Source organism: Triturus cristatus, chromosome 12 (genome assembly GCF_964204655.1).
Source record: "Triturus cristatus chromosome 12, aTriCri1.1, whole genome shotgun sequence".
Classification (NCBI taxonomy): Eukaryota; Metazoa; Chordata; class Amphibia; order Caudata; family Salamandridae; genus Triturus; species Triturus cristatus.
The window spans coordinates 205,263,156-205,285,045 of NC_140595.1; the positions used below are offsets into that span (position 1 = coordinate 205,263,156).

At 45.4% G+C, this 21,890-nt stretch overlaps 1 protein-coding gene across 2 annotated transcripts in view; it reads right to left on the minus strand.

Moving 5' to 3' along the window:
• Positions 1-21,890, minus strand: part of LOC146773073 (uncharacterized) — a 682,875-nt gene that overhangs the window by 310,289 nt on the left and 350,696 nt on the right. The window lies entirely within an intron of this gene.

Below are 21,890 nucleotides of genomic sequence, written 5' to 3' on the forward strand. Positions count from 1 at the left end.
TCTTAAACGTGGCGGCCATGATATATTGAATTGCCTATAAGGAACGCGTTACTTACCTGTAACTGCGGTTATCCAGTATTCTTCCCAAATCCACAAACAGTGGCGGAACGAACTCTACATTCACTAGACATTCAACGTTGCTTGAAATTTTACATTGAGAGAACGAAATCTTTTCGTAAATCAAATCAGCTATTCATAGCCTACAGCAGACCTCGAAGAGGGCTTCCGCTCACAAAACAGAGCATTTCCCGCTGGATTCCTTCGGCCATTTCTTTCTGTCACCAACAGGCAGGACGTCCGTTGAGAACAACGGTCCGTGCCCACTCCACAAGGGCCATGTCTACTTCCATGGCTCTTTTTGCTGGGGTGCCCATTGTGGACATTTGTAGAGCGGCCACATGGAAGACGCCGCATACCTTCACCAAGCATTACTGCCTGGATGCGGAGATCATGAAGGATGCGTCAGTGGGCCAAGCGGTACTACGTCATCTTTTTAAATAGAGGTGAGCCCTTTCTTTCATCCCACCATCCTGAGTTTATGCACATTTCGCACTATAATGTATGCATTACTTACTCATTGATTTACAGTAGCACTGTTGTTTATCTCAGATAGATGTGGTTATCTAATACCTGTATGTTATCCATATCTTCGAAATGTGCTTTTTTCACTGCTTGCTACTCTGATTCAGGCATGTGAATCTATGAAAGATACCCTAATACTGGATAAGGAACGCGTTACTTACCTGTAACTGCGGTTATCCAGTATTGGTATCTTTCATAGATTCACATGCAACCCACCCGCCTCCCCTGGAAGGGCTCTCTCGGATCTCTCAGTATACAGCTGCTTAGCACTGTGCTCACGAAAATCTGAGGGACTAGAGCTCCTACCAGGAAGGTTCTAGAGGGTGGTGTTAGCTGATTGGCTCTGGCCAAAATTTGGTCCTTTTTACATAAGGACGTGGATAGCTTACTAAGCTAAGGCCTCTGAGGCCTATGGCTGTCTTATGTCTTCTGGACATTACTTTGTTATTTACCGGTGACTCCCATTCCCGACGACGGGGAATGATTCAGGCATGTGAATCTATGAAAGATACCCTAATACTGGATAATATGAAGTAGTCTTAAATATTTTTTTTTCCAACACAGTGAAATGTTAGGTTGATTATCAAATATTAAAGTGAAATAATTCGTTTACACAAGATGCAAAAATAAATACAGGGGTTTTATCTTGTTGACCTCTAACATTATACGTGAAAGGAACGTCAATGCTCTAGTTGACTTTTTAAACCATAGTTTTACTTTTGGTTGTCTTAGTTTGTGCTAACTTTACAGTAAACTTGCAAATTGCCTTCAACGTGGTTGAAGGTTTGTACGCGAGCACGGCCCTGCCTACGTACTCCCATCTGAGCGTGATGAGCTGCAATGGAGAGAACGAATGAGCTACTCAGGAACAGTGGCGCCAGTATTAATTCTGAATCAGTGGAAGGTAGCGAGAGATAGAGAGTTGCACCACGCTCGAATGCCTTACTACTGAAAAAATGAGGTAAGGCAAAAAATTAAAACTGCGATGAGAAGTTGTGACCGCATGATACGGCGGTGGTGGAACCTTTTACGGCGTTGTTTAGGGTTGAAACTGCGCTCTTCTGTATCAATGAGGCTTGGTGGGGCGGTGCAGGGTAATGCGGACCCCGGTGAAGGCTTAGTCTCCGAGCTCTCAAATTTCAAATTTGGTGCGTGATTAAGTTATCAGGCCGTTTGATCTTTTCCATTTGAGAACTTGTAGTCTTGGATTTGCAGCGTGATAAATGACTGTGAGAGTACTAGCATTTGTTTACTTGGGAGTTAATTGTTGCCGGAAGACATAAAATAATACTGCTTTAGAAACACATTAACTTTTATTGACGATCGACCTTAGCAAGAATACAACGGAAGCACATTTCTCACTTACTACTCGACTTGGAGTGAAGAAGTGTGAGTTTAGCACGGATATCCAAGTGGACGGGGATGACACACCACCGCCTTTCTCCGAGGCACAGCAGAAATGCCTCGGAGAAAGGGAGCGTCCTTTTCGGATTCGGGGGCGTGTTTTGCTGTTGTCTCCTCCCTGAGACTTTTCGCAAAATACACGCCCCCCGATCCGAAAAGGACGGGGCATGATTGGAGTGACGGGACCTCTTCTCCAATGGCTGGCCAGCATTTACTAGGCCAGCCAATGGAGAACAGGGGAGAAGAGGGGCGGGTTCAAGCCCCTCTTCTCCCAAGTCATTATCTCTCACGAGCGAGACTGCGCAAGCGCAGCCATCGCTAGCCGAGACCTAAAAAGCAGTGGGCTGCAGGGAGGAGCGTCGAGATGACCACGGTTGGGGATGGACTGTTTCCTTGAGGAACAGGGTCAGTACTGATGTGCATTAGGGGGGCCTCTGTCTAGAGTGGCACAGTGAGCGAAGGACAATACATCAGAATGCTACCTCGAGCAATTGCCACAGGTTAGACTATTTGCAAGCATTTATCCCAAGACCTTTTGGGTGTTTGCCAGTAGCATGCCTAGGAAGGTGAGACTGGCACACCTTTCCAAGCCTACTACTGCCAATGTTTGTGAATTACAAAAATAGTACATTTGCACCCTTTCAAGGAGTTCTTCTATAGGTGCAGATTTACTGGTGAACTGATTATATATATATATATATATATATATTCACTGAAAAAACCATAGGTTTCACACACGTTATAGTTAGGAATTAGCATTTAAAAAACCTTGCAAATTCACTGAAAAAACCATAGGTTTCACACATGTTATAGTTAGCGGAAATTTTACTGATAAAAAACCAATGAAATTCCCCCGTTCTAGTTAGTGCAGGCAACTATAACTCACGCGACCGCAATCCTCTGCTGATGCTAATACTGTAGTTAGACACTTATTTGCCCATGTCTTCTTCCATAAATTTTTAGCTATACATATATTACAAATATTTTTTTTTCATAAAGACACATATGTCATCAGCAGAAGATTGCGGTCGCGTGAGTTATAGTTGCCTGCACTAACTATAACGGGGGAATTTCATTGGTTTTTTATCAGTAAAATTTCCGCTAACTATAACATGTGTGAAACCTATGGTTTTTTCAGTGAATTTGCAAGGTTTTTTAAATGCTAATTCCTAACTATAACGTGTGTGAAACCTATGGTTTTTTCAGTGAATTTGTACGGTTTTTTAAATGCTAAGTTACTTTACGCCATTCGTGGCGTGCGCGCCCACTTAACGCAGTTCGTTCCGTGCGCGCACAGTGAGCACGCGGGGCGCTTCGCGCACCGCCTGCCCACTTTACGCAGTTAGTGCCGTGCACGCACGGTGGGCACGCGGTGCGCTACGCGCACCGCGTGCCCACGTTACGCTAGATGGGCCATGTACGCACGATGCGCTTCGCGCACCGTGCGCACATGGAGGACATATGATGCACTTCGTTTTGAAAGGTAATATTTAAATTTTTCACACCTCTTATAAGCCATGCACAAATGGTGCCCTTCGGGCACCATTTGCACACGGGGTGGGGAGAGTGTGGATATTTTTTTTTTTTTTACATTTTTTTACCGTACGCGTACGGTAAGTGTAATCGGCAAAATTAGCGAAAAAATAAAAATTCCGTTTTTGGCCTTGGGGGATCTTTGGGGACTCCCTCAACATGTGTGGAAATATGGATTTTTCTGGTCAGTTATGTCCCCTATCTTGGACCCCAACGGTTCTATTTGCATGTTACAAGTACATGTATGTTTCCTCCAGTTCCAGTTATGAAGACGCAAATACATGTGCGTCCACCGTCAACATGTCCTCTGTCAGATCCGCCATGAATAGGTCGGATATTCCATTCCTAAGTATGAAAAGCCACCGGCTTTATATGGTTCACTTATGCCATTTTACAGTCCAGGCAAGTAGGCCCTGATTCTGTCATCAAACTCTTCTTGCCTTCTGCCTCTGAAAGCTCCAGTCTGAGCCTGCATCTGTGACCATGAACTTTGTCTCATTCTCTGCGCGGCTCACGAAGCCTGACATCAGCCTATTCTCTGCCAAGAACTGTATTTCACCTTCGAATTATCTGCTTCCCCCTCAGCCGATGCATTCCTGCCTAGTAGTTTAAGTAAACATTCTTCCAGTTACCAAGCAAAAGGCCCGGCTTCTCTGTCTTTATACAAGTAATTCATAGTCCTGTTACCATGGAATATTTCTACCCCCTCGCATCTAGTGTAGACACTTAGACGCTTGTACACACACGCACAGTCAGTATAGAATAGATTCTGTCCGAGAGTCCTTCTTTTGTGGATAACATAGTTCTTTAAACATAGGATGTTAGATATGATTTGGGATTAGGTTGACTTGAGCCCCCAGACTTTTCGTCTCCACATGTAGAGCTAAATGTCAAGTCCCCTTCACCCCCTAGTTGCACGTCAATCACACGTCATGCTGCTGCGCGCGCATCTATGCCAAGTATTATCTTATAGATCCACCTATATGTGACATCATAACCAATTATGTTCCTTTTTACTCCTTATTACACCCATTTTTGGTTACGCAGATAAATCGTCATTTTCCTTATCAATTGTTACGCCTACTGTATTCGCTTCATTGTAATGTATGTACTATAAAAGTCATTTCATGTCAATAATGTATGTACTTCACTTCCTGAACCTCCGTGGTGATGGAACTTGGAGCAACCGATTATAATCGTTCATTGGAATAAAGCCCATTCCGAACCTCTAATACCACGGATTCTGCCTCTCATTTTACTGAGCTATTTTATTATGTTTCCGTATCAAATTAAGTCCAGGTAAAGGAAAATTATTTACCACATGAATGGCGCCCGAACAGGGACACTTTCTCATCTCACGCGCCGGCGGTGAGTTGCAGGCCCGGTCTCCTGCCACAGCTGGACGGACAATTACGCGTACCAGCAGGATTTCCTGTGTCTCCCTCCGGTCAAGCGGGGGCGACTGAGACTGCGATCAACACCCAGACGAGGCGGTGAGAAGTGCGAAGTATCCCGACCAGAGCCTAGCTGAGAGAGCAAGATCCGAGGTATACAGAGGCCCACCAGTTTCCGAAGTCCCAAGTCGAGTCCAGTTTCCGACGAGTCGAGTCGAGTCCAGTCCGGTTCAAGTTCAAGTTTCCGAGGCCTTCCGTTTCCGAAGCTACCCGGTGAGTACCATTACTGTGGAGGCATTTCTGACGTGCACATAGGTTGTGCCGGTCAAGACGGGTTTGGGTACACAAATCCGGTCTGCACTGTTTTAGCAGTGTATCTGTACTGTTTAGCAGTATATCAAGTATTCCGAAGTATCTAGTTATTGTCAAGAATTATGCTTGGTGATTAGTTATGCAGACGATCATCATTGTTGTTTCAGTTAAATGTTAAATGTTAAATGTTTTAAGTACGTTCTGTATATTGTGGTATGAATGACTGTTCATTATCGTGTTTATTGTATTAAGTCTGTTCAAAATCAAGTATCAGGTCAGTTGGTCAAAATCAAGTATAAGGTCAGTTCTCAATATGCCGCTCTTTTCGAAACTAAGACAGATCACTACAAGAAAAGGGGTACTCGAAGAAGCCGTTCCTATTCCTCCTAGGGACACTCCAGGGTACTTCATGTATCATAAACATGGCCTAGACGCCATATTATTTCTTGATTTATGGGTAGACTACACCAAGGAATTACCAGAAAGTCAGAGGTGGCCCACAGCGGGAACCTGGGATGCAGAGTGCATCATGAAAGTAGAAGAAGAGTTATGGAAAAGGAAAGTCAGACAGTCACAGAAAGATGCCATTGAATTATGGCGTAAAGAATCACATAGACGAACAGAAAAAGCACGTAGACAGGAAGAGAAGAGTAAAGAGAGTTCAAATAAAGTTCGAGAAAATCTATTAATTGAGGAAGGTATCCGAGTGAAATCAGAACAAGTAGACAGACAAAGAAATGCCCTTATGAATGGTATGTATCCCCTTCTAGCCGAAGGATTACCTAAGGCTACTCCAGAGATACCGAAAGACTTGCCAACCCCATTGTTCCCAATAAAGGTACATCCTAAGGGGCATCCTAGAACCGCAGAAGATGTTTTCCTTTCCTCATATTTAGATGACGCAGCTCCCGAGTATGCTAATTCCGCCCCGCATAGACCGCATACCAGGGAGATCCAACGCCAAGATCCAGTACCCGTATCCCTACAGCAACAAATCGAGTCACAAGTTCCGGCAAGCACATCTGTTTCTGCATCCGCTCCTACAGCTGCTTCTATAGCTGTGTCCACACCTATAGTTGCCGTGTCACGTTCAACGAATCCTTTCACACCCGACACCCCAGATGGGGCTACGGGAGGTGCTACCAATATTTTTTCTACGCCACCCAGAATAAATAAACTTACTTTTCAAGAGTCAGCACATTCACGTACACCCAAACTCATAAGTGCCCGTACGCTTAAGGAACTTCTTATAGATTGTAGATATGACCCTGTGCCCGGAAAAGAGGACGAAATGACCCTGGCATCATTGCGTATCAGACGAGCCGCAGTGTATTTAGGGAAGTTACCAGGAATGACTGCGCATCTAGATAAAATATATCATTTTGTCCAAACAGGGCGAGATCCAGGATGTATTAACAGAGCTATGGAATATCAGAAAGTGGAGATACAGGGGGAACTGTTACGTTTCCTCATAAATTGTGTGATCAGAAATCAAGACCGACCAGGGGTAAACCCGGAAGCAATGCAAATTCTTACCCGATGGAGCCAGAATATATCAGAAGGTAGACATGATAAACAAAATTGTATAATAGCCATGTGCCGAAAGATCCGTAAAGAAATAGAACGCCTACACGAAGAAAGATTAGAGGTAGACGAGTTCGAACAAAGCGAGGAAGAAGGATCAGGACTGCCCCCAGGGCAGTCAGACACTATAGCCTATGTAGGAAGAGGAAGATCTTGTAATAGTAATAGATGTCTTACTGACTCGATACGTCCGATATGTTCAGATAATAACAGGAATTTCCAAATACCTATAATTAATATAAGGTCTAACGAGCATTCGTTCCAAGCCGCCGACAAACTACTCCGAGAACGAAGGGGTTATCATTTCCTCGATTCTATGGATGAACAAGATTTAGCCAGGGCAGCTGTCCATTGGGTGGACAGTCCCGGAAAATATAGTGATGATACAGTAGCACGCACATTTTTGAATCTCACCCCAGATGAACAGCGTTTAGCTGGGATTTATATGATTCAACAACTCATTATACTATATCAGAGTCAACATTCAGATCCTGGTCCCTTACCTGATATATTGACCGAATTACTCACGAATAGATGGAGAGGTTCAGGTACTAAATTAATTAAAGAAATTCTAGAATCAAGAAAGCAGTATATTCTTTTTGTATGTTCAGACCGTGTCTCATTACCCATCAAGGAAAGAACCACGTATTACATGGATAGACAGAATCCCTTACGAGAAGTGCACCCAATAAAGGGCGAGGACAACGAGTTCAAGCGCGTATTTGTATATACGCCCATATCGAAAATAGAATTGTTACAAATGAAGAAAGTGGTACCCAGTCATGACAAAGATCCAGCGGGTTTTCACCGAGAAATTAAAGACATGTTACTCATGGGAGAGTATACCTATCCCGACATTATGACAATATTAAAGGTATTGATGCCTGCTGGCATTTACGAGAAACTCAAGGAAAAAGAGTGGGAGGTAGGAGACCAAAAGATAGAATGGTCAGTGTTGGAAGCGGAAGAAAAGGCCCGAACTGCAGGAGCAGGACTTGGGGATAAAACTAAAGCACTACCAGGTTTACTAGTACAGGTACTGCCGCGTTTATTAACTACGAAAAAGGAAGATTGGGGTACAATTTCAGCCTGTAAACAGAAGCAAGATGAAGACACTAGTGATTACTATGCCCGATTTGAAAAATGTTTTGGTATAAATAGTGGCATAAAAGCAAGTAGCGAATCATACCCACATCTGTTTGTAACAAAATTAGTAGAAAATGCCCTGCCCCAAGTAAAGAATAGAGTATTAAAATTCGAGAGTACCTGGCAAGGTAACACTCCATCACAAATGTTACAAATGTTACAGTACCATCACAATAGAATTAGAGAGGAACAAGAACATGAACACAGACGCATGAAAGACACGAAAATGAAAATGCTAGTTTCTCAGACAGTTCCAGCTGAGGGACATAAAAAGGGTATGACACATTCCGATTCAGCAGGACCTGTAAAAGGGACATGCAATTATTGTAAAAAGCCAGGTCATTACGTACACGATTGTCCAGTTTTGAAACATAATATCAGCATAGGTAAAACACAAGAAAGATCACGGCCACTCAGACAAGATCAGAATGAACAAGGAGCTCTGCAGCATGCCCAGGCCATGCCAGCCGCACAACAACCAATACAGTTTGTGCCAGCTGCACCACCGTTGCCTGTTGCTGCCACACAGACAACAACACGACAAATGTATCAGACCGCACAGTATGAATATCCTGAGTATCAGCGTTACGCATGAACAAGCCTAGAGAGGGAAGTTGACTTACCCCTTATCGAGATCCCTGTAGATCAAGAAGGACCTTATATACATAGTGAATTATTAGGTCAAGACAGAAAATTTTTACTCGATACAGGGGCAAGTCGAACGACCATAAAACGTAGTGAAGTTCCAGGGGCACCCCTCTCAGGCTCACAGAATATTTCCCTTGGTTTTTCAGGAAAACCTATTGTTAATGAAGTGTCACAACCTCTGCCACTTACGATAGGACCTCTGACCCGAACTACAGATTTATTACTTACTAAATCATGTCCAGAAAACTTGCTAGGAATAAAAACATTGAAAGCTCTAGGAGCTATAATATGTTGTTCTCCGGAAGGAGTAAGGTTGTTTTTACGTGATTTTAAAGGTCACTATGTGTCTAGAGACATGGATCCCCGACTGCAGACTTTACCTACACATCTATGGGCACAAGGCCCTACTGATGTTGGTTGCATGAATATTACACCATATCGGGTCACATTAAAGGCAGGAGTGGTGCTACCACGAATGCGACAATACAAGTTACCACCAGATGCTGTAGTGGCTTTACTACAAATCATTGACGAGCTCATTGCCCAAGGAGTAGTTGTGGAAACAGACTCCAATGTATGTAATTCACCGATAATTCCGATTCTTAAACGAACAGATCCAAAGGCCCCGCCAGTATATCGATTGGTTATTGATCTGCGCGAATTAAACAAATGCATTGTGCCACAATTTCCTGTGGCCCCAGATATCTCGTCATTACTGACAGCTATTGATTCCGAAGCGACATTCTTTACTGTAATCGATCTCAAGAATGCTTTTTTCAGCGTCCCAATAGATCCGGAAAGTCAATATTTATTCGGATTTAGTTTAAATGGACGTAGCTTTAAATTCTCACGCGCACCTCAAGGATTTACAGAAAGCCCCAGCATCTATAGCCAAGCACTGAAACGAGAACTTGACAGTATCCACATGCCAGTTAACACTGCTCTGCTTCAATACGTCGATGATCTGCTGATCACCGCAAGAAGCGAACCGGAATGTGAAAAAGCATCACTGACAGTTTTACAATTTCTAGCCGAAAAAGGGCACAAGGTGTCCCCTTCTAAGCTGCAATTCTGTGTCCAGCGAGTTATTTATCTTGGACACTCGCTGTCCAAGGAGGGAAGGCAGCTTACACCCGACCGCATTCAGTTAATAGCTAACATGCAAATACCCAAGACACAAAAGGAGGTGCGGGCTTTCATAGGCCTCACTTCATACTGTAGACAGTGGATCCCGCAGTACGCATTTCTAGCAAAACCACTCATTCAGTTAACCTCACAGGAGGCAGCCACATCGACTGTTCTCCCTTGGACTCAGGAACATACACAAGCTTTTGAAAGCCTAAAGAAAGCTTTATGTCAAGCACCTGTTTTAGCAACACCATGTTACAGAAAACAGTTTACACTCTTTGTTACAGAACGCGAAGGTACTGCTTTGTCAGTACTCACACAGGAACAAGCAGGAGCACACAAACCATGTGCTTATTTTTCTAGTACATTAGATCCCGTAGCTCAGGCTTTGCCTGCATGCCTAAAATCAGTAGCAGCGACAGCTTTAGCAATCAGACAAAGCGATGCCATAGTGTTAGGACATCCATTGACAGTTCAAGTACCCCATGCAGTAGAGATTCTTGTAAATAGAACGCAAACACAACACTTGACTATAGCACGACTTACAGGGTACGAGCTTACATTGTTTCAGCCACATATAGAAATCAGACGCTGTAACACATTGAATCCTGCCACACTTTTACCAGTAACCGGAACAGACCCACTAGCTCATGACTGTATTGAAGTTATTACTATAACGACGAAACCCAGACAAGACTTAACCGATGTCCCATTGTCAGACCCAGACCTGACATTGTATGTAGATGGTTCATGTATGAGAACAAGTACAGGAGAGTTAGTGGCTGCTTACGCAGTCACAACAGATACTGAAGTCATTGAAACTAATCGTATAAATACTTTGTCAGCTCAAGCCGCAGAGCTCATCGCTCTGACACAAGCCTGTATTCAAGCCACAAATAAAAAAGTCAACATATACACTGATTCACGTTATGCATTCGGAGTTGTACATGACTTCGGCGTGCTGTGGCGAGAGAGAGGTTATTTAACTTCCCACGGTGCCCACATTCAGCACGGACCCCTCATTCATGCCTTATTAGATGCAATACATCTACCGATTGCAATATCAATTATAAAATGTAAAGCTCATACGAAAGTTACTGATATCATTTCTCAAGGCAATGATTTAGCTGACAGAACAGCTAAACAGACAGCTCAAACTCAAAAATCCGACATGACAAAGACAATAGTCCCGACACCGACACAGTGTATGACAGTTAAAGATCCTACCCTTGACGTAATTGACATACAGACACATGCTACACCAGACGAAATAAGGAAATGGACTGAATTAGGAGGGATCCAAACGGACCAAGGATGGATGATGAAGGAAAAGTCTGTATGGTTCCTTCCTGATTCAATGGTCCAAGTTATAATTAACACTATACATAGTCCAGCGCATCTAGGAGAAAAAGCTATGCTAGACAGCATTCAACACATTTGGTTCAATAAACATTTACGAGCAGCAGCCAAACAAAAAGTCCGTACCTGTATGATCTGTTGCCAGTTCAACCCAGGAAAAAGCGTTCCCGTAGAACAGGGTGGATTTCATCCTCCTAATCACCCTTTTGAAGTGCTCCAGATGGATTATATCCAGATGGAACGATGTCGAGGATTCAAATATGTTCTCGTAGTTGTCTGCGCTCTGTCCCGTTGGATGGAGGCATACCCGGTTTCAGATTACACTGCCCCGACTACTGCCAAACAGTTGGTTCGAGAATTCTTCCCACGATACGGTTTACCACGTGTTGTCTACTCAGATAACGGCCAGCCGTTCTCATCCGAATTAATGAAACATGTTTCACTTCTGTTAGGATATCAGTGGAAATTCCACTGTGTCCGACACCCCGAGGCAGCAGGCCTCGTAGAAAGACATAATCAGATACTGAAAATCAGATTGTCCAAAATATGCAGAGAGAAAGGTGTCGACTGGATAGTAGCATTACCAGTTGCACTCTTTTACATGAGAATGGTAGCACATTCTCGAACAGGGCTATCCCCGTATGAGGTGATCTTCGGCAGACCACCAAATATGTGGGGGACGCCTATACCACGCAAAATAACTGATGTTGACTGTAATATGCTGACAGATTACTTGGCTTCCTTGATGTCTGCACTACAATCTTGTCGTTCACAGGTAGCTGCAGCCTTTCCCGACAACACTGAGGTGAAACCCCATGACGTAGTTCCGGGTGATCTCGTATTTGTGAGAAATTTCGACCGAAAGACTCAGCTGGAGCCCAGGTGGAGGACACCCAAGTTGGTTCTGCTCACCACAAGGACAGCCGTGAAGATCGAGGGCCGCAAGGGCTGGATTCATTCAAGTCATATCAAGAAATTTCATGGACTATCCTCGGATATAGACATTGTGCCCTGCACTCCCTCACAGACTGATTCAAAACTTCCTTTGGTTGAAAAGACCAAAACCGAACTCTATAAAGTAAAATTGAGGCCTAGAACGTCAGACAATTTGATTGTTTAAGTCCTCTCCAAGGTGAAGCGGTTGAATTTGTCTCTGACATGTATCCTCTAGACCTGAATCATGGACAGTCGCGAAAAAATGATGAAACGACAGGCGTATTGTAAATCACTGCGTAGCCATTGCATAGTGACATTAATAATCTTGTTTTTCTTAAGTCTTTTAATAATTACTGCAAGTATATTGTTGCACATATATTACCCTATTTCTAGACATGTTTATAATGTTACTGCAGAACATTCTTTTAGTGACTTACCTCCGCATGAATTGTCTTATAGACTTGCGCTGCGCAATAACACTTTCATTAGTATGTTACATCATTCCCATCAGACTAGTAATGCAACTAATTGTTGGGTGTGTGGCCGGCTCCCTCCCTATCAGAATTATGAAGGAGTCCTGCCATTCTTTCCACATCCGTTTACACATAATGGCTCCTGTGGAGCATGGTTTAGTTTAATCAATTCCATAGACTCAGATACAGCCGTTTACCAAGACCAGTGGGTATGGGGAAATCTGAACCTAGTTTTACTCAAGGTCTGCTACCCTGACAAGGAGGGTCGCCCCAAAAGAACAGGAACTGATCTAGAAAATGAAGTATATGGATTAGGTAAATTTACACCTAATCTCATGAGTCTAAATGTCGAATCCGAAGTTGAACTAGTCTTACCCACCATGTCAGTATTCCCAGCGAAAGGTGAATTGTGTGTAAGAAAAGTTGGTTCCATACATATGGGCCATAGTAAATGCACTACTACAGTAGAATTCAGTGATCAAGGCAAATCTTCATTTAGAGCTTATCGCCACTCCTACTTTATATGTGGTCAGACTGCATATATGCGTCTACCTCTAGATTGGGATGCTACCTGCTACATTGCATTCCTTTTGCCACCTGTTTTCCTAGCTCCTCCTGATTATTATAGAAATATTCATTTAGTACACAATAGAGAGCGGAGAGATCTCCCAATTGTCGATTACACTGAAACAGCATGGGAAAAATACACAGATTTCAATAAAGGCATCTTTCCCTATATAGGTACTGTTACTAATAGTAAGCTGATACGTAGATTAACTAGAACCCTTGAAGCAGTAGTGAATGAAACTATTTCCGCCTTAGGCAATTTAACAGAAGAGCAGTCTGCTATGCGGATTGTTGTGCTTCAAAATCGTCTTGTCCTTGACGTCATCCTGGCTGATAGGGGCGGAGCTTGTAGGGTCATCGGATCAAGCTGTTGCATTTTCATACCAGAAAATTCGCCATCAGTATATAAAGCTATAACTCGCCTTCATAAGATTGTAAGCCAGATACACCAGAACCCAGGCACTTGGACTTGGTCCAGTTGGTTTTGGAGTGTGATATCAGCCTGGGGATGGAGAGTTCTATCCTTCCTAGGTATTGGCCTTCTCATACTATTCAGTTGCTGTCTATGTCTACAATGTGGACCAGCGATCTGTGGTCTGTGTACCACATCGTGTATTCCACCACCAAGATCTCATTCGTCACGGAAGAAGAAAGAAGAACAAATGATGTTATATGAACAGATCAATGGATTAATGAAGATTGATATCTCTTGACGGGCAAGTAGGGGACAAAGAGGGAATGTGGAAATATGGATTTTTCTGGTCAGTTATGTCCCCTATCTTGGACCCCAACGGTTCTATTTGCATGTTACAAGTACATGTATGTTTCCTCCAGTTCCAGTTATGAAGACGCAAATACATGTGCGTCCACCGTCAACATGTCCTCTGTCAGATCCGCCATGAATAGGTCGGATATTCTATTCCTAAGTATGAAAAGCCACCGGCTTTATATGGTTCACTTATGCCATTTTACAGTCCAGGCAAGTAGGCCCTGATTCTGTCATCAAACTCTTCTTGCCTTCTGCCTCTGAAAGCTCCAGTCTGAGCCTGCATCTGTGACCATGAACTTTGTCTCATTCTCTGCGCGGCTCACGAAGCCTGACATCAGCCTATTCTCTGCCAAGAACTGTATTTCACCTTCGAATTATCTGCTTCCCCCTCAGCCGATGCATTCCTGCCTAGTAGTTTAAGTAAACATTCTTCCAGTTACCAAGCAAAAGGCCCGGCTTCTCTGTCTTTATACAAGTAATTCATAGTCCTGTTACCATGGAATATTTCTACCCCCTCGCATCTAGTGTAGACACTTAGACGCTTGTACACACACGCACAGTCAGTATAGAATAGATTCTGTCCGAGAGTCCTTCTTTTGTGGATAACATAGTTCTTTAAACATAGGATGTTAGATATGATTTGGGATTAGGTTGACTTGACCCCCCAGACTTTTCGTCTCCACATGTAGAGCTAAATGTCAAGTCCCCTTCACCCCCTAGTTGCACGTCAATCACACGTCATGCTGCTGCGCGCGCATCTATGCCAAGTATTATCTTATAGATCCACCTATATGTGACATCATAACCAATTATGTTCCTTTTTACTCCTTATTACACCCATTTTTGGTTACGCAGATAAATCGTCATTTTCCTTATCAATTGTTACGCCTACTGTATTCGCTTCATTGTAATGTATGTACTATAAAAGTCATTTCATGTCAATAATGTATGTACTTCACTTCCTGAACCTCCGTGGTGATGGAACTTGGAGCAACCGATTATAATCGTTCATTGGAATAAAGCCCATTCCGAACCTCTAATACCACGGATTCTGCCTCTCATTTTACTGAGCTATTTTATTATGTTTCCGTATCAAATTAAGTCCAGGTAAAGGAAAATTATTTACCACACATGGCTAGGTGTTTTGGAGCTGTCCAAACAGCCCCTTTACATGTTTTTGTGCTTTGTATTTTAATCCACACTCTCAGTGCGAGAGAGAAAATGGCGGCCGCCGCTTCCTGGTTTCGGCCGATTCGAATGTTTACTAAGATCTAAGAGCCAATCAGAATCGCGCTCGCGCACGCCACCGTACGCGTACGGTAAGCGTACCGTAAGCGCACCGTAAGCTGGCTCAGATATATATATTGATTTAAAGGCTATTTTCTCAGAATCTACTGAACAGATTTACACCAAACCTACAAAAGGCACTTCCTTGACCTGAGGACTACCTCTCTGCCAAATTTCTAGTAATTCTGTTCAGCCGTTCGGGCTGTAGCTGTGTCTAAAGGTCCTATGGAAAAATGCATAGGAAAAACGCGTTTTGGGACCCCCCTTTTATCTCTGCCCCCGCTTGACGAATCCCCCCGAGACTTTCAGGGTAGGAGCGGAGCGTAGCGCCCCACCTATTTTGAAAAATTCGCGAGGATTCGTCGACCGGCGCCAAAGTTATTCAAAATAGAATGTTGCGGATTTCCTATGGAAACGTGGTCCTAACTATAACTACCTACTGGCGACCGCCAGTAGGTAATATATATATATATATATATAATCCTGACCCAATAAATGAAAAAGTTAAAACCTCTTAATGAAATGAGAGTGATGAGAAAAACTGACAGACATAGCACAACCAACTACCAAACCAAGACTGCATTAGAAGGGCATCCAACCCTAAACACCATGTGAGAAGTTGGCCTGATGTATGATGTCACTAGTTCTAGTGTACACCTTATATCAGTCCAAATACCCTTATGGTGATTGGTTGTAAAGTCAACCTTATAGACCAGCTATCCTAGTGGTAGCATGGACAAGAGCAGTCTTAGGCTAAACTCTGAATGGCATGAGAAGCCAGCTGTGATACCATATATAATCCCTTGAATACCAAATGAAAGGACACCACAACAGATATATATAAAATAAAGTGTATTTATTCTAAGCAAACCCTCAGCACTCTTTATGAGATTAGAGGTAAGTACAACACAGTCTTATTTAAGCATACATTAAGTCACACAGGTAAGTAATACAGTTAGGCCCTAGGGGCCACGCAAACCATATACTAAGTAAGTGATATAAGAACCACTGTCACGGAAATAGAATAGGCCTAGGCCTAGGGAATCGCTGGGGCTACACTACACTAGCGTTAGTTAGGAAGTGGGAGGCCCACGGGATTCGTGTGCAGAGTGGAAACACTCACGCGTAATGCGTAAAAGTCAATAGCAATAGTACAGTTTAGAAAACGGTAGATTTAGGACACTTCCGGAGTAGCTAGGAAGTTGAGACTTGAAAACCAGACACTAGGATAGTCACTATCCTGATGAGCACCGGAGTACCCAAGTTACCTAGCCCACAGGCTGCGGGTGCATAGGGGTGAAGATGCGTCGTTTTCGTCGTCGACTCCTATGGATGCCTGAAGAAAGGTGCTGACAGGCAGTCAGTGAAGAGTGTCCGGTGGATCCCAAGGCTGGGATCAAGAAGAGAGGAAACCTGCAAGCAGAAGGGACAGAGTCAAGGTCACTAGCCAGTGACCACGTGGAACCAGGAAGGAACCAGGCGATGTCGTGAAGATTGCAGGTGAAGGTGAAGCTTGTCGCTGCAGCCAGGAGGACCAGGAAGCGTCGAGGACGACCAGGACCAGGAGGCGAGCTGTCCCACGAAGGCTCTTGCTGTCGGCGGCGTCGAAGTTGGACTAGTACTCACCAAGCCTTGGCAAGCGGAACCCACGAAGAACGAAGGACTTGCTTCTGGTGCAGACCAGGAAGATCTGGGGTGCTTCTTCTTTGCAGAGAAGCGGGAGCCAGTCTGGAGGAGCCAAACCAGCGCAGAAGATTTCAGGGTGCGTCGTCACAAAGGCCACTAGCCAGCGGGCAAGCAACCGGACAGACGCGGCAAGCAGGAAAATGCTGAAGGGCCCCACGCAGGACTCGTGGAGTGTGGGGGGCTGATCTTCGGTGCAGATGGTGCTTGGGGTTGGGGCTTCTGAATCCCGGGTGCACAACTTCGAGGGTACCTCAGAAGCTGCGCTGTAAGTTACTAGCCACTTTTTCCAGGTAGCCGGTCCCACGTCGCTCGTCGCCTCCACGGATCTCAGCTCTGCTGCAGATGTGGATGAGGGTCGGAGAAGTCTGGAAGTCAAGGCTCTGGTCGGGCTCTGCAGTCGGTTCCTCGTAGAACGGTCGCAAAGCAAAGGGTAGTCTCTTGCTGGTGCCTGTTTGCACAGGGTAGCCACTCCTTGGCTACAAGGGAGATTCTTCAGTCTTCTTCTTTCGTCGAATGTCGAAGGTCCAGAGTTTCTGTTCAGTTTTGCAGGTTCAGGATAATCTAAAGTCTTGAGGCCCAACTCCCACTCTTATACTAATCTGGGGGGCTGGGATACCTGCTAGGTCACGCCTTATGGGTGGGACCTGGGAGGGGGTGGTTACACCCACTTCCCTTTGTCTAGTTTCGCGCCAGAGCTGGGGCTGGAGTGCCCCAGCGCCGGTTTGAACTGGACTATGCAAGGAACACCTTGTGTGCCCCAGGCATGTCTCATTCCTTTCAGCCCACCCTGCCCCAATACACTAAAGGCTGTCTGGGGAGGTGCCAGCACCTCCCCAAGCAGGAAACCTATTGTCCAAGCCTCCCTTGCCAGGATCACTCCCAGCAGCAGGGGGTCAGACTCGTGTCTATGGCAGCAGCATCCATTTTGTGATGCTGAGGCTTTGGTTATAGTTAAACAGCAAAGTAGGATTTTAACATGTCTCTCCCTCTAGAAGGGAGGAATAATATCCTCATCACCAGAAATGGTATGGGGGTATTATTCCAAAGTGTTAGACACCTTACACGACATGTTTTGATAAAGCCAAACCATAGTTACCATAACCGTTTAAGATTATAAGGCACTTTAAGAGTATATGGTAGGCTATATCATAGAACAGCTATAAGGACATGGTTCCGAAAGCTGCAGACAGGCTCAGCTCATGCTAGAGCACCATCTCACATGTTACCAAGCACTCTGCCTCCAGGATTGTTAAGGCCTGCCATAGGAGTGACGGATAGGTACACATGTGTCTATATATAAGGGCAGATATAGGCATACTATATCTAAGCAAGGGGTGATCACACGACCTTGCCCCAGCTGAGTGATCAGCCAGTTGTGTCTGATTGGAAGGCCAGACCAGGGGTGGCATAATACATGCTGCAGCCCCTGGGAGGCCTAGGGTACACCTATGCCCTGGGTACCTAGGGTACACTGTACAGGGTCCAATAAGGTGATCCTTACCAATTGTGTATGTACCTAGGGTACATGGAGTCCATTTTACAGAGAGAGCAGACAGCCTGAGACCCTGAATGGCAGGATCTCAGGCCAACTAAGTCGAAAAACCAGCTAGACACTAGGCAAAAAGTTGGGGGTAACCATAGTCAGATATCCACCTTCCTACACACCACCACTGAAGCTACGCCCCTCCCCCTCCTACCTAGTCCTGGTAGTTCTCCCTGGGAACTCATGACTATGGTCACGTGCAACTCAATGGCCTGGAATCCCTGCCCTGGGATCACTTATTTTAAATGTATTTTCATTGCAGACACTCTTCTTCATCTCTGTTGCAAGAAACTTTGATGGGAGAGCTGTTGAATCAGTGAAAGCTGGTAGGGCGCCTGTTTCTAGTCCTTGCCTTTTACAAAACATTTTATGAGGTGACTGACGCCCCATGTATCAAGACAGAGTCACATATAGACACACTCCAAACACCCTCCACCGCCCAGAAGCTACGCCTCTCACTAAAGGGTACAAAACGGCCTGTCTCTGAGAAAAGAAGGGACACTTTCAATCACGCATTGATTAGTCTGCTAACAACCAAAGAATTGTTCTGCATCTTTTAGAAACTGCTATCTCCTAGCTAACTTTTCTTCTTATCAGCCTCGCTTCACCATCCTCTGTAGCAATCTCATGCCCTTCTTTATTGACAAACGTTGATACCCTTAGGACCCATATAATCATTATCACTTATGAGGTTTTGGACTTGCTACCCAGCTTTGTCACTCATGCCAGCATAACCTCCATTAGTGACTAAGTGCTTCTCCGAGAGTCAGGCATCAGCATTATTCTGTCATCTTTCAAGAGGTCTGCACCTTCCTAGGGCATTTGTAATGCCAGAGTCACCAACTTAGGCCTTGCTGCCCTAATACCTATAATCACCAGCTTAGTCAACTCCTTCTTAACCACCAGAGTCGTCCTGCAGTCTCTTAAATATGCCATAATTGCCCCAATCCTAAAAAACACAAGGCCTACCCTGACGTTCTCTCCAATCTCCAATGAAAGACCCACCTCAGTCCTACCATGAGCTGTGAGGGCACTTGAAACAGTTGTTACCATCCAATTGTCATCACACATGGAGGCAAACAACCTCCGAAGTGACTATCATTCAGAGGTGGTGTGGCAAGCAGCCCAAGATGGCGGTCGCATAGGCGACTCTCTCCCGGACCAAGGAAAGTAATCCTGCACTATCCCCATGTAATCTAGGGTGATCGTGATTTGGAATCGCGTTTGGGCACCAAGTACAGATAGAGAACTCACCGGTGGCGAGTCCAAACTGCGGCTGGACAGCAGATGAGGAGTTGTGCAGCTTCGATGGCGAGCAGCTCAGAATGCTGAGGCCTGTGTACCGACTCCCCCACATTGCAGCACCCGACTGTAGCACAACATAGTAGACGGCACCCGGTGTCTTGGAGCGAATTGTGACCGAGCACCCCAGGTGGTTGGTTTTGACTAAGAGACCAGGGGTGCCGCTTGAACCATAGCGACCCTACCGCGACCCGCTGGACTAATTAGGAACGTAGGTGCCTGGACCATTGGAGGAGGCCTCCGGCTGAGGAGTTGGGCAGCGCGGGAAAGGCCCGGCGACAGTGGAGAGCATGTTGGAGAGTGGAGCCATCTCCAACTCAGCTCTCGCAGCAGGTGCAGTGCAAGGGCTCCCCCCGGCCCTGGGATCTTCACTGCTTACCTTGGCGCTGGTGGCATGCCTGAGATGGGTGGCTTGGCAGCTGTGAATCTCCACCCAACGGCACAGCGGAGAGTTCGGCAAGGACTGAATGATAATCCGAAGCTCTCATAAAAAGGATCAGGCTCCCCGCAGCTTGTCACGAGATAATACTGTATCAGCTTGGAGTGTCCTTGAAAGCCCTTGCCTCAAGTATGGGGGAGCGCGCTCTACCCCTTTGAGAGGGCCCCCACCCCCAAAAACTGGAGCCCTCGGCACTTTGTTGGGCCACTGCACACCTCGATGCTTCTACCGGGGGTGGACGGTACCGGACTGCTGGATTTGTAAGCAGACAGGAACAGCATGCCAGCGGCCTGCGCTTGAGTAGGCGGCACGTCACCAGTAATACCCTTTGCAACATTAATCCAAATGGTAGGGCCTACTGTCTGTTGATTCCAGAATAGGTGCAGCGGCTTGTTGTACAACACCGCGCCACAAGGTCTTCAACCGGAATTGGGCCCTTGGATACTAACTCTTGATAAAGGGGTGTACTTCCTAACCTGCCATAACCCCATCACAAGGTACACCCTGCCGGCGGCCTTCGGTGGCTAATGTGCACTTCCTCCGCATAATCGGCCACCAGAGTCCCTCCACTATCGTATAATGGGGGTCTGCACCGGGGCATGATTACAGCCTACGACCATCTCCTTAGTGCTGGTTTACTTGTGGATCCTCAACGGCCAACTTCATTAGGGGTGCTCTTTGCACCGCTTTACTCACGGACGTCTTTCACTGAGCCCACGGGGTGAAATGTGTTTACCCTCTACCTTGGGGCGCACAAAGCCCAGGACAGGAACGCCTATGGCAAGAATCCGTTCTCACTCCTCACCTTCTGAGGCCTCTTCTGCCCACTTCATGCCTGGAGAAACTGTCTCTCCGGCCCCCTTAACGGACAAATGGGACACGATCCTCCAAGTGATCCGTGAGTCCAGAGCGGCTATAGCACAACTACTGGGGGTGATCACTGAAGTCAGCCTATTGAAAGACGACCATAGAAAGTTGTTAGATCGAGTCAAGGTTAATGAAGCAGCTCTAGATGCAGTGATTTCAAGCTCCAACGATCATTCCATCCAACTATTTTTTTTTTTTTAAAACCGTTTTTATTGCAGAACAATAGGATAGTCAGCTCACATACATAAGGATCCTGCACCGCAAATGCCAGTGCTGCGTTCTTTTCTGGCCCTAAGGCTCCCATACACAGCTTGAAAGCCCACATCCCAGAGGCCGGGCAGCGATAATCATTCCATCCAACTATCACAGTTACGCCACCAGGTAGAGAGTCTCCAAGCCTGTGCAGATAATGTGGACGGGAGGCCCCGACGGAACAAACTGTGCATAGTGGGCCTGCCTGAAAGTTCGGAGGGCCCCCACCCGATGCTCTTCATTGAAGAATGGCTTAAAACAAAAGTGGCCACCACAGGACTCTAAGATCTATTCACAGTGGAAAGAGCGCACCATGTACCTTCTAGGAAACCAGCCCCTGGCGCAAATCCACACCCAATAATAGCGAAAATTATGAACTTTAGAGACTGTGACCTGCTTCGACAGGCCGCCCGTCACACAGGTCCCATAATGGTCAACAATCATAAAGTTGTTGACTATACCATGGGGGTGCAGCACAAACGCTCTTCATTTCAAGACATTAAAACTCACCTCCGGGCAGCAGGACTCCTCTATGCACTTCTCTTTCCGGCTAAATGGAAAGTTCTCCATAATCAGCGCTACCACTTTGATACACCTGAAGGTGCTTGGGACTGGGTGAATACCAATTTCCCAACTCCGTTGGAGGAGGACACAGTGTGCAGGCACTGCCGAAGTCACA